The sequence below is a fragment of the Halichoeres trimaculatus genome, unplaced genomic scaffold (genome assembly GCF_033239565.1).
Source record: "Halichoeres trimaculatus isolate MK-OKI-2021-1 unplaced genomic scaffold, fHalTri1.1 fHalTri1_scaffold_21, whole genome shotgun sequence".
NCBI classification, from domain to species: Eukaryota; Metazoa; Chordata; class Actinopteri; order Labriformes; family Labridae; genus Halichoeres; species Halichoeres trimaculatus.
In genome coordinates, this window is record NW_027437199.1 from 19,202,404 (window position 1) to 19,213,884 (window position 11,481).

Here is an 11,481-nt window from a genome sequence, read left to right on the forward strand (position 1 = left end):
CACCCTTAGTGGAAAGAGGCCTGTCTTCTTAACTCAGCTTATCTACGGGTCAATTTTTCAAGTGTTGTCAAAAATCATACACCGATTCTTTCCGTTACGTTTGATGGTCTCGAGTGGTAAGGCTGTCCTTGGTCATCTCACTACCTCATGGCCTTCCAATGGGACTTGAACCTCCTCAAGTTACTGCAACGTTAAAAATGAAAACCTGATTGTACTGGGATCATGTTTGCTCCTTATATTTACAGGAAATGATCAAATTCAAGACCTCTCAACAATCCATCAAAGGTGAGGGTACGTGACAACATGCTCAGATCTCTTTTCAGTTCAGCTGTGTTCAAGATATTGAGCCATTAAAAACAGGATTTTTTATTTATTTTTAGCTTTTTTTAAACTAATTTCCTGTTTTTACTGTTTTCATAAAAACATGAACCTTAAAGGTAGATAAATTCCTGAAAATCTTTAATCTTCATCTTGATGACGAAACATGAAGCATGTAAATGTTAACTTAAACACATAAAAAAGCCTACCTTTCCTGTATTCATCCTGCACCTCTGATTAGTGGCAAAACATGCAGCAATGAGTCATGCAGCGGAGCATCATGGGAAATCCTGTTTTTACAAGATAGTACCTCATGAAAACAGGAAATTCTAAAATAAATACATTTCTTTTATTATGAGATAGTTATTTCATAAAAACAAGAGGATTCTTTTTAAGTGAGTGCAATACACCCCTGTAACAACTAGTAAAGGGGTGACCAACCAGTCAGAGACCAAGAGCCACAAAAATGACAGTGATTCTACGAAGAGCCACACCACACTTAGTCTTACAAACACACTTCCTCTCACACATAAACGAAATGACATAAAATGAAAATCAAGACATGTCCAATTTTCAAAATGAGATTTTGTTTGTTAGTGTGTGTTTAAATTTTGTACTAGAGAAGAGAAACTGAAACTTAAGTATCAACCTGTACACCCAAACATTGATCAATACTAAACCCAACATTGGCATCAGTACATCAATATTCTGGACTGATCAGCACACCACTACTCATAGCTTTATATATATATATATTTATGAATGGATTGAAGAGCCACACAATGAAAGGCAAAGAGCCACATGCGGCTCATGAGCCACAGGTTGGCCACCCCTGAACTAGTACCATCTTTTTAAAATTATTTTTGAGTCATCTTACTTTTTACTTCTTATTTTTTGCATTAAATGTTTTTCATCTTCTTTTTTCGTCTATTCATTTTTTGAGAATTTTTCCGTCATCATTCTCTGTCTTTGCTAACAGTGTTTACCCTCAGTCAGCAGCACAGAGTGACACCAAGCCATGGGTAAAGCACTCCAGCTTTTAGTCAGAAGAGGTTGTGTACTGGCTTTTGTTGCCGTAGAAACATGCAAACTGTTTACCTCCTAGGGCTTGTTGGAGGCTTTGGCTACATCCTACTTGCAGGTAATTACCAAGTTAAATTAAGTGTAAATAGTTTTACTGAATTTTCATTTGCTAAGTACACAGAATAGGAAAATGGATAGATTTGCTTACCTTCATCAGCCTTCTTGTCTTGTATTCAAAAGGATGGAGGGTCGGCCGTTTGAGTGTTCAGCATGTGCTGTCTAAGGCTGCGTCTACACCTTAATATTTAATTCCTATTTATTGCTCAAACATGTTTTTTTTTGCAGTTAATTATTGTAACTTACAGCATTATTTTTACAGTGAATAAATGTCGTGTTAAACCCAGGTTTTACTTTTCATGTTCTACAAAGCGGAAAAATCTAGCAGCTGTAATATCACGCTCCGAGGCAAACACGCCCTTAATCAAAACACAACACTGAGTCAAAATAAATACAGATGGTTGTCTGGCTTACAGCTCCACTTCACTAATACATGTAACACTAGAGCCTGGTTTCCAGAATGAACATCCAAAAGAAGTTTGTTCAGGTGACTGCACCATCACCACCATCACACTGTGAATGAGTGAGACGGTTTATATCAGCCACAAGCATCTGCAGTGTTTCGGCTTTTTAAAGAAAAGTCTAAAACAAACAATTTACAACTTTTTGTGTCTTACATTTTTTACCAAGGGGGTATTATTCTAACCTATGTTTTAGGCCCCGTTTACACAACAATGTTTCATTCAAAAACACCAAAACGCATTGGAAAAATTTGCATTTATACAGAAACACTGAGTGACTGAAGCATGCCAGGCCTGTAGTTGGCGCTACAACTGCTTTGTCCATAAGCTTTTGGTAGATCTCCACTGAAGTAGAGTTGAGCCGATCATCTGGTGTATTGGTGAATGTTAAGAGCAGAAGTGGAGCAACAAATGCTCATTTTGTTAAAGAGAGTCAGCAGATTCAGCAGATTGAGCAATACAAGGACAACACGGTAGTTCATGACTATCGTAACAACCATGCTGTTGAACTTTTGTACACACTTGCGCAAAGTGTTCCACTGAAAATACCGGCTTACTGTTGACACGGCAACAGTGGCAGCAGCATTCCAGAAAAAAATCTACTCCGGAGGCCATTTTCCAAAGTTTGCGTTTTAGGTCGGCTAAAACGCCATTTTTGTGTCAGTGAGCGGCTGAAACGTAACGATACTGTTGTGCTTCATCCTAAAGGCGTTGTTGTGTAAATGGCCCCTTAAACACGGACATTAAGTAATGATGCTGGATGTCCATACTTCACGCGCAGATTTTTAAACCACTTAAGGTTTGTGACACATTGATATTGGGGGGAGGGGCTTCTTTTACCAAGGTCTACCCATATCTTTGCCTTTGACAGGTCTTCAGAAGGCTGACCAATCGAAGGGAAGGGAGTTCATAGGGTAAGGGTCCTTAAAGAGACAGTAGCTGAGACAAAGAGTTTCAGGCTGAAATAAAGATTTTCTTGTAAACGATCATCTGAAAATGCCAAAACACAGTGAAAAAAAACTGTGTTTTCACGGAAAGGCAGAGAGACTGAAACCACTGTAGTATGCACAACAGGCTTGTAGGTGGTGCCATAGCAGACGTCACTCAACTGAAGTAGAGTTGGGCTGATCATCTGGTGTATGCTAAGTGCAAAAGCAGAGCAACAGATGCACATTTTGTTAAAGACAGTCAGCAGATTCAGCAGCACAAGCCCAACACGGTAGTCTGCGATGATCATAACAACGGTACTGTTGTCCTGTTGTACGAGCTCTCGCGAAGCATGACATCAGCGTTTCCATTGAAAACACCAGCTTACTTTTAACACGGCAACGGTGTCAGCAGTATTTTAGAAAAATCCTACTGTGGAGGCCGTTTTCAAAAGTTTGCTTTTTTGGTCGGCTGAAACGCTGGTTCTGTGTAAACGCAAGGCTGAAACGCAACAAAACTTTTGCGTTTCACCCAAACCATTGCCGTGCAAACGGCCCCTAAAACTCAAATTCCAGGAAAAAAAGAAAATAAAAAACTTTTTTTTTTTTTTTTACAATACAAGTAAAGCTACTACAGTAGTACCAGAAAGATGATAATTAGACATAAAACAAGAAAACAAAATACCCCCTCTTTAAAATTTATCAGAATTTATGGGTTTTTAGTGGGCCTCATCTTCTTCTTTGTTAGATTTATTCTGCAGTCTGATTTTGCCACACTACTGCTTTGTGTTAGTTTCTTTGTTGTTAGTCAATGAAAAGCATTTAGAGTCCCAAATTTATATTATTTGAGAAGGGAAATTTCCTCTGTTTGATGAGGAAAGTTTAAGAACAATTAAGCTGCAGAGTAGGCACATACAAAAACAACACTTTTTATCAGTGTGTTTGTAAAACACCTCCAACACAAGAGAAGTTATAGAAGGAGAAGGACTGCAGCACAGTGACATATTTCTGTGGCTGTTTAGAGTCAGTAAGAGGCCAGTGATTCCAGAGGAAATCCACGGGCTGACTTCCAAACCCAAAATGTAAAATGGTGAAATGACCTGCATGAACAAAAATGGAGTAAAGAAAAGTTTGCATGTGCGAGTCTGCAACAGTAACACAACTCTATGATTATTGCTTAGAGGATGCTGATACTTCACGGAGCCAGTATTTATAGTATATACCCACCCTGGTCATCCATACCCTTTCATTGACAGAATTACTACAACTTAATTTTAGATAACCAAACATTACAAAACAACGTGTGAGTCATGCAGTTTGTTAAGGTGCTTGATGCTGGCTGAAGCAAATAAAAACAAGACTCAACCAGACAGTCCTTCTCCCTCTTTCATTAAAGACTTACAGGAGATGATTTGACCTTCCTAAATGGTGTTTACAGCTGATTCACTGTCCAGTCACATTTAAAACTCAAGCATGTATCTCCTCCATTCTGCAGTTCTGCATCTGTCCTGTACCTCAGCTGTAACACGAATTAACTGAAAAAAGGAAACCTTCTGATGAATCAGGATGAATAAAGTTCCTGAGGACTTTGGCGGAGCTGAATACAAACACTAATTTGTTCTAGCTTATTCAGACGTCACACATCACATCAGGCTCTGCTGTGGAAAACACTCACCCATATCCAGGGCTGCTATTATAAGCTTTAATAGGGCAGAGACTGTGTGCATGGCAGAGAGACGGATAGTTCCTTAATCCTCCTCAAGGTTGAACATTTGCTACTTTCTATGGGTAGGCTGCCAGAAATAGAGATGAGAAGTAGGCTAGACAGGTCAAGGGAAGTGATGCATGGTTTCTCAACCCTTCAACAGAAAAAATAACACTTTCAGACTCTTGTTTTGTTCGATTTTGAAGTTTGAGTAACAAAGGTATATTACGGACATGAATGAGGTTTTCATGGCAAAAAAAGTCCTGAACCAGCCCTAACAACACCAACCAGTTGTGATTGTAACTTTTCAGGATATCCAGTTGCATCAGTAATCTCAATTCAGCCACAAAGATGTTCATTTCACTTTCTCTTAGCTAACATTAACAAGATCAGAGTCTGTATTCTACCTTACAGCTGTGATTTATGGAGCTAACCTATGACAAATGCTACTGCTCTGATAATGTATCATGCTAATATTCCAGAGGTTGGATTGAATGATCACCAGTTTTATAATCTTAGATAAGAGTCTGAGCGAGCTGACTATAGACAAGAGTAGACTCGGTTACAGTTAAATGATTTTTAAATGCCTTTGTGGACCACACACAGTAGCTAAACAAACACAATCACTCTTTCCATCTTAACCTGTTTTTGTTGTTGATTTGTTGTTTTTATTTATATATTTATTTATTTATTTTTGTTGTTTTTTTTTAACTCTATTTGTCTTTTTTCTTTTTTTTCCACCAATCTTGCTCAGATAGCCACGCCTCCTGACAATCACTAGAAGCCAGGCTTTAAATGTAACTATTTTCAAAAGTATATTTTACAGGTTATTTATTTTAGTTCCGTCAGGTTATACAGTCATTATAGCAATCAGCTGAGACCCCCCCCCCCCCCCCCCCCCACACACACACACACACACACACACACACACACACTAGCTATTGAAAGATAAGGTTTTTGTTTTGCCATTAAGATTCTTTTTTAAATTTGCTTTTTATGTTTTGTACCAAGATTCAGAATCAGAATCCTAAAAAACTTTGTTCAGCGTTGTTCTTCTCTAAAAACTGACGTCAAGATGCTGCCAAAAAAAAAAAATTGTAGCTAATTGTGTGCTCTACACTTGTGGAGATGTTGCCCAACTGGACCTATCCACAGCTGGGTTTCACTTCATTTAGATTCAAAACATCACTTGTTGGACAAAGTTACAGTAAAACATGTGTACTTTGCTGAAGTTACTTCTGACTACCTGCTTGATCATACACTTTAATATATATCTCATTCTGTATACTTATAGTTTCATTTGTTTAGTGTATAGTGATAATACTTGCCATGGGTAGAATGCCAGAAATAGAGATGAGAAGTAGGCTAAACAGGTCAAGGGAAGTGATGCATGGTTGCTCAACCCTTCAACAGAAAAAACATTTGAAACTCTTTTTTTTTTTTTCAATTTTAAGGTTTGAGTTGAGTACGTATACAAAGGACATGACTGAGGCTTTCTTAACTAAACATCCCTGAACACCAGCCAGGAAAAGAGCTTGAATTTTTGTCTCATGTTTATCTCTTTTAAAGGGATAGTTCGGGTTTTTTGACATGAACCTGTATGGCATCCTCATCTATAGTTGTGTACATCAGCGCTGTCTTACCCCTGTCAGCGTCCTGTGACCCGAGATCTGGTGTGGTTTTGGTCCAGACCAAAGTAGTACATGGCTGGGATCAATGCAGACGTGCTTGGACGCCGATTCGCCTTGGAGCGTCAGCGCATTTAGGGTGTCGGTATGTTTGGGGCGTCAGACGCCTCTACACTCTAGTTGAAAATGTTGAACCCTGTGCCACGGCAGCCAATCAGCGATGAGATTGGAAGTTATCTGCAGTCCTCTCTTTCCTTGATCCCTTTATTATTCCCAGGGAGACCTCCAGGAACATGGGTCGGGAGGTCTAGGATGAGGTCGCAGGGAACAGCCAGGCAGGGCCAGTGGAGGTGGATCACCAGAGAGAGGCAGCAGACCTTGATTGTGATCTCCAAAGCTTTCACACACTCTCCTGTCGTGCTTTTCAAACCACAGCTCATTGTTTTTCAGATGCTCCTTTGGGCTTTCCGTCTTCGAATGAGCGGGCTCTCTACTCCACCTGCACAGTGACACACATCAGCCCTTCAGCTTGTCATAATAGTCCAGCGTCCAGCCTCGGGTGTTGGTGCTGCGCATCACAGGCGTGACGGGCGTTTAAATTCGCAAAGTTGCGTCCAGTGTGGCCTTAGCATTAGTGCTTGAGGCAGAGTACACCCTGGACTTTAGACTCACCAGTTACCCTGATGAGCATGTTTTTGGATTGTGGGAGGAAGCCGTAGCCCCCAGAGAGAAGCCACGTATGCACAGGGAAAACATGCAAACTCCACACGGAAAGACCCACTTTTCCTGAACTGGGATTCAAATGGATGACCTGCTTGCTGTGAGGCACTGCTCTACAGTGCAGCCCCTAGTTTTTTCTTTTATTAAATTTTTGAAGATGCACTAATGTGTTATACTTTTGCATCTTCCACTCTGCCATCTTGGGTGGGGTGGGGTGGGATTTGGTGGTGTTTGGGGTGTTAAATGATATGGATGTATCACCACATGTGAAATGCTCACACTAACAAAGCTACATGAAAAATAACCAAAGAATGAATATTTACTGAAAGAAACTAACTTAAAGCTTATGTAGTAGTCTTTGAGAAACCCTGAGTAGCATGTTTGCTAGTTGGTTGGTCTAATATTTGTGAGTGCTAACATGAGATTACTGGGACTGATGGGAATCATGTAATACCTCTGTCAAAGAAAACACATCAACAATCATTGGGCGTATAATGCCATCATATATTCATACAGAAAGCTGGTGCTGCCAACCTTTTAGCCACATTCCAATTAAATCTAGTTTATCTAAAACGTTTCAGTGATATTCAAACCCCTCATTAATAAGTCCAACAACACTCATTTACCTCATTCTAGCTTAGTATTTACTCCTGTGTCATCCTTATTATACCCACTCCTCTCTGCTGTCTCCGTCTATCCCTATCAGATAGATGAATTAAAACCTCAGTCGTGAATAGGAAGCTGAAAGGCCCGGTAGGGAATTCGGCCTGGGAGACAGCTGTATGGCTTTTGCTAATGCATATTTAAAATGTTATGGCCCAGAAAAACAGGCCATGCAAACCAGTGTGTGGTTAAGAGAAAGGTTTCTTTGATGCTGGGAAGCAGGAACATTCCCTCACCACTGAATCAAAATAACAAAATTCCTGCACCCACACGAAGAGAAACACAGGAATAAAACGAAAAGCCTCGAAAGAATCTGTTTCCCATGAAGAAAGTTATGAATATCTTATATGAAAAAAGCAGAACACTTTTCTTGCTTCTGCCTTACATTTGTAATCCGCCAGTCGACATTAGGACGCTGCTGATTGAAACCTTATCAATGAAACATGAGCTGAACCACTGGTACATTAAACGTCTCGCTCCCCAGCACATAAAAGAAAAACAAACAGCTGCTCATATCATCATTTTAGTCTTTTATTGTGTTTCTGAACAGGTTTGTTGTGTTTGATTTTCTCATTTAACCCTCCTTGTTTTTTTGTTTTTTTTTTCCCAGCTGGCACATATAATTGGTTTTGTCCATATGACACCTTTATTTTATTTCTACATGCTCAAGCAAGTTTTTTTCACAGTAGTTGACAGAAGAGGAGGCGCAAACAGATTAAAAAAAACCCTCAAATATTCAAAAAAATAAATAAATAAATTAAGCCCCCTGTGGCACAGCATGGGTCACAATTTATTTTGACAAATAATAGCTTGTCCTCGATCGAACATAGTTTTCTGCATGAACAAGGCAAAAACAATGAGCTCTGTATCTGGAAACAAATGTACAGAGTGACTTCAAAGCAAGCTATGATAGGGAATGGTTGGTTTTAAAGCTGGGATGTGAAGAATGTAAGTTTGGCACCCCAAAAGTGGAAGTATTTCACATGGCAGCAAATTATCCCCCAAACGCCTGCCCGAGTCGACTAAAAATAATGAAACCAACACATGCACTGCACCAAAAATCACAAGATTCTACTTTTACTTTCTACAAATAAAGAGTAGCCAGCTGAAAGTTTGAAATGTTCATGAAATAAAAATCACTTACAGGGCGCTCAAAGTTGTCACTCCAGACATTCTGTGTTATTATGCTACAACAAAAAAAAGTCAAACTCACGCTTTAAGATATTTTGACCTATTTGATATAAAGTAAGCTATACTTGAGTTTGCAAAACTTCCGCCCTTACATCTGCACACTTGAGACTTTCTGTGGTGAAAGGACATCACTATCGACAGCCTGATGTTGAACAGATTTGACAGAAAGCAGAGCGGTGGTTTTCATACTGAAACCGTGTTAGGATTCCGTGCCTTGCTGACAGACACTGAAGCAGATCATATGGCCTCTCCATGGTAAGACTCAAACCAATAGGTCACCCTGTAGCCTGACACGCTAATGAATAGTATGATGAATGCCTTCAGTCAACAGTAGGAGGATGATCAGTGCTGTTTTTGTCTACCTGCTATGATCAGTTTGGTTCTGGTCTGCTTCTTTTTTTTCCTTTACAGTCATTCCTGCAGCTTTCTGTAGCTTTCTGTAGTGAGATGTTTTGGGAACTGGCTCTCGCCCTGAGTACTGACAGTTCTGTTATCTCTGGAAGGAAGAAAACCCAAAGTTAGCTTAGCTTAGAATAATCACTAAAAACAGTTAACAGCCCGTTGTCCTTTCAATGACACAACCTGCTTGCAGAACAGAAACCGCAACTACTGCGAACGCTAAGCTAACATCCTGTGTGTTCAAAGTGGAACATGTTGTGGATGTACTGAGTTTTACCAACACTTCCTCTAGTCTTCTGCCCACTCGGGCACTCTTGCATCACTAGTCACATTCATAACCTCATGACAGAGGCTGCCATATGAAGAAGCCCATCAGTATAAACTGTTTCCATTCAAACACACTTCAGGGTTCAGTGTCTTCCCAAGGACACTTGGTCTTACTCCAGGTATCTACTCATAGCTTGATTTTAATCTGAATTCACAGTAAAACACGTTCTAAAACACCTGTCAAGGAAGCAAAACTCACATTTAAAGTGTGGAAATGTCAAGATTAAAAAAGGGCCACATGACTCGCCAGTGATTTAAAATATTAATGCATGATAGCAATAAACATGAAGCAATATCTGCTCTGTTGGGCCCTGTTATGGACTGGTTACCTGCCCATGGTATACCCTGCTTCTTCCTCAGTGACTCCACCCAACTTGGCACAAAAACTAAGGTAAAGTAAACAATTTTTTTGTTAAAAAAATGCCCCATGGTAATGAATCTTAAACCATTAAAAGCCTGTTTATTGCCTTTTTAAATGTGGCCACATCTGTAAGGAAGATGCATTTGTGGAATGAGTAGCAGAGCTGAGTACTTGGGTTGTGCCAATGAAAAATTTGACCCTCGTTTTTTTTGAGCTGGTGCTGACTGTCAGGGCGCGGCTGCTGTGGTCAGTAGGTGTCTGCTCCAAGAGTCAGCATGCAAAGTTTGACTGATTTGGGTAGCATAGGGCCGTGCAGTATCATCTCCACAGTCAAAGAGAAGTTCCACATAATGGAACCACACAACCATGTTGGTGGACGTGTGACCATAGACTGTATATAGAGTGAACAGCGTGGCTCCGCCATTTACCATTGTACGGTTTTGAAGCCCAAATACCGCCGTCACAGGCACAGCCATTGGTAGCATTTGCAGCCAGAGTCTGCACAGTAGAGATGATGAAGGATTCTGGGAGAATCTCAGTGGAGCTGGGTGACAAAAATAATATATTTTTTTTCTTTCGAGAGTCCAATCACTTCCTGACTCTACCTCTCGACATATTTTACAATCTGAAAAAAATACACGAGAATGGCTGCTGTCAATCATCGTTAAATGTTACTTAAAACCTCATTTTTATCCTTGTATAACTAATGAAATACAATGTATACAAGACAGCCAAATGATATCTTCAAATCACCACAATAATTGCACCTGAGAAACACTTCTTCGAGGAGTATTAATTTTTTAAAGTTTGACCACAGCCCATCTGGAATGGCTGGAGAGACAGATTTTTTAATCTATATTGCAGCCAGCCACCAGGGGGAGCAGTTTTTATGGAGCCCTCACTACGAACCAAGAAAGTGGACGTCCATTTTTTCTTACAGTCTATGCTTGTGACCTATTCTGGTTGGAAAAGCTGACGCGGTTCTTCCACAAACTACCATGGCATCTGCCAGTTAAGTTAAAAAAATTATTGAACTGCCAGTATGTCTTGTTACTTTAGACTTCAGTTACCCAATCTACCAAACTACACCAAAGAGGACTAAAGGGTCAATAAGCTGTTTGGAATTGGGAGATATGGAAAATTTTTCATCGGTGCAACCATCATACTAAGCTTTGCTGCTCATCCCACAAGTATACGTTCCTTACAAATGTGTCTACATTTAAATGAGAAATAAACAAGCTTTCTTGAAGAATACAGTTCATTACCAAGAAGCATTGTTACAACACAGAAATAATCTACTAAACACACCACCTTGCTTTTTGAGCCAAGTTTTTAAAAGTAAGACTAAAAGTTGTTTTGTATCTCTAAGCTATTTAGCCATAGCCTGCTAGCTTAGCTGCTATGGAGTTCAGCATTTCTGGCAGATACTCCAGCTAAAAGACAGCATAAAAACAGCAAAGGGGGCTAGCTACTGGCTACGACTCACTAGATTAAGATGATGCTGTAACTCCAGTCAAAAAAAACAACAAAAAAAAACAAGTAAATAAGTAGTTTTACCGGCGGTGTATCACTGATGGGGCTAGCACTGCTGATCATGTTCAGTATTAGGGACTGCTTGCGGGTCGTAAGTTTTCTAAAATGT